The following is a 3,299-nucleotide window of genomic DNA, read 5'->3' on the forward strand; positions in this document are numbered from 1 at the left end:
TTCATAACTCACTAGGAGCAGGGCACGGGAGTGTCCTGTGACATACACATTCAGTGGCAATGGGGGCATGTTCTTGCACAGGGGAGTGGATTCACAGCCCCGGGTTGGTCTCCTTCTCCTTCCTCCGCTGTGACCATTCTGCCTCAGTATTGAGTCATTGGGCCTCAAAGTGGTGCGTGCCTTGGTGGACCAGGTGGCACCACTCTGAACGGTCAGTGTGGTGAAATGTGAAATACATATATTTCACGTGTCAGGGGTCTGATTGTCAAGAGATTCAGGGTCTGTATGACCAGGTGCAAAGGATCAGCAAAGTCATCACAGGTGTTAGGACCTGGCCCCTGGCTCCAGTACATCATGTGTACTCCTTAACCAGGATTATTGACTGAGCTCGCCTGGATGGTATCAGGCTCCTGTTTTATTCTCTGTAATACAGCTTTGATTAGCTCAGCTCTCAAATTATAAATATTTATGAGTGCCAATACATATGCTTGAGGGTGGGAGGGGAGCATTTTAATTAGAGTGGTTCCCAAAAAGCTGCTTTAATTAAAACACCACAGCATCATGTGTATTAAGTGCACTTAAAAATGGTCAACACATTATAAAGTGCCCTAGTGGCCATTTTTAAACCCATGGGCACTTATACATGTGATACAGCAGCAATACTAGATCTTTCTAATTAGAATGCAGAGCAGACTCAATTAATCAATGTGTTTGCTCTAATGCATTCTAATTAGAATGTGTTGAAGCATGTGTATAGGCACCTATACACCCTTAGTGGAGACTTAGGGCATTGACAGACATGGAAAAAAAAATGTGCTCACTTTACCAGAAGCAGCAGCACGCTAGTTCAACCTGGCTCCACAGCGTCTGTATAGTTCGGACCAGCACTGTACCTAGACTTCGGGTGGCCCCGGGCAAACTTTTAGTACCGGGCCCCCACTTCACCAGAAATAATGATAATAATAATTGGACAACAGAAAAAAATTACTGTTTTCAGGTTCCCTTTCTGTCCAGGCCCCGGGCAGCCTTCCAGTTCACCCACGCCTGTATCCAGCCCTGGTTTGGGTGCTTTAGCATGGCCTTTTGGAACTAGTATCTGAATCTGATTCAATCAGCTAATAGACAAATGTGCCAAAAAGCCCCATTGAAGTGCCCAATCTATACAGATGTTGGGCAAGCCAGGTCCAACTAATATGCTGCCTGTTCTGAGCATGTGCTGGGTTTGGTGCGGCAGTGTGCAGTGTTTAAAGTAAAACACCCTTTTTTGTTTTTTTTTTTACATTTGTAAGCAGCCTTATTCTCCAGCTCATGGAAAAACAACCATCTGTTTAGTAACTACCAATCCCCCTGCCTCTGAATGGTTTGGGGTATGTCAGTTAAAAGGTCTTCCTTGGTTCCTTTGCATTTAAACATTAACTTTTCAAGTGTTCTATCCATATGTCTAAACTACTTCAGCACATAATGCCAGTGGGCTCCAATAGCAGAAAACATGGATTGTTAGGGAGGAGGGTTTAGGGGGTTTTGGTGCGGGAGTGGTAAGGGACAAAGGTATGTTGGGTTATGTCACAGGGAGGAGTCATCTTGGTTTGTTGTTAATTTCTTGTGTGGAGGAAGGAGAGGGAGCAGAGTAAGGAGTAGTTTGTGCAACACAAAGGACCAATGCTGGGCTTAAGACAATGTAAGAAAAGGAACAACATTCAATGGAGCATATAGACTAGTCTTGACTTCAACACCTGAAAAGTGGAGAAAAATACTGCCATGGGTTCAGGTAACTAAAAGGCCCTGTTTGGGATTATTTTCAAGAACATCCTGTTTCAATGGGAAAAAGAGGAACACATGCTAAATGTGAACAGTGAGCAAAGAGGTGCAAGGCCTGGTCACCTAAATGAAACATTATGAAAAATGCTTCTCAAAAGGCAATGAACTTGAAGATGGTGATTTGGACATGTCTGAGCCATCTGAATGAACTGGTTAGTAAACTTACTATTTTTGTAACATTCTTATAGATTGCCTACCATATATTGCAATACTAGTACATGATAAATGTATGACAATAATGTGAGTTTTGGGGTAGATTTCTTATGAATTTCAAAATGTGTGTGTTCAAAATCCAATGGTTGAGATTTATTGCTCAGTGTAAGCATATATGTAACTCCTAGGTAAATATATCTCGTGCAGAATAACGTTTTCATAGGAATTTATTAATTTTTAAATAATTTTGAAAAAATTTTTCAAGCTGTTTTATACTGATGAAGAATATAATTTAAATACTGGTTAAAAACATCTTCTGTGAGAGGGATCTTTCATTTACAATCTCATTTTTTAAAGTCATACACTGAATAAAACTCTACTTGAGTGACTTCTTGAAAATTTTTTCAGGGGGCCTCTTAGATGTAAGAAATTATGAACATCTATCATTTGCAATGTCTGCAACTTCAGAATCATCTACTGGTATCACCAGCAGGACTGCAACTAAACATACCTCATTAGGACTGCATCTACACATGAGGCAGGTTTGCAATTGTAGCTGGAGTCAAAGCTCCCGCCCATGGCCACAGGGGCACATTGTAGTCCTGAAGGGACTTGGGAGCTATTTTTTTCCCTATTCCCTGCATGTGTAGACAGCTACTCAAAAATCCTTACTGGATGCATCCACACAAGATGCTTTAAGGTGCGTTAGCTAAATTTAAGGTGTATTAGGGTGCGTCTACATGTGTGTATCCATAATGTGCTTTAAAAATGGCCAATTTAGGCTATTCTCACCTAAATTTGATATCTGCATTTGAAGGTATTGATTTTAGGAATGAATAGTTAAAATGCATTAACAAATGTACAGACACGTTAAAGCACATTAACGTTGTGGGTGTGGACTGACTTGGGACTAGCTTTAGTCCCAAGTCAGTCCACATACAGTGTTCATGAGCTTTAATGCCTGCACATGTAGATGCCTGCCTAAACCTTGCTTAATGTGCATTAAGATAATGCGCATTAAATTTAGGCACATTTAAATGCACATGTAGACATGCCCACTGTGCAGTAGCTTACTGCACAGTAAATCTAGGCTGAAGTAAATGCATGTGTAGATGAGCCCACTCTGTCCACAGATCAGGAAGTTGTGGGAGTTGTTCAGAAGTAACATCCTGGCCCTGACAGATGCTTACTTGGACACTTGAAGAATTTAGACTTTCCCAAGACTCCAGGGCTGCATCCAGATGAGCGAGCACATGCCTGTTGCCCCACCTCAAACCCCTTTGAGGCGGGGCAACAGGCACATGTGAGAACAAGAAAATTAGACCCCT

The sequence above is a fragment of the Gavialis gangeticus genome, unplaced genomic scaffold, assembly GCF_001723915.1.
Source record: "Gavialis gangeticus isolate Ggan-Ray unplaced genomic scaffold, GavGan_comp1, whole genome shotgun sequence".
In the NCBI taxonomy this organism is placed as follows: domain Eukaryota; kingdom Metazoa; phylum Chordata; order Crocodylia; family Gavialidae; genus Gavialis; species Gavialis gangeticus.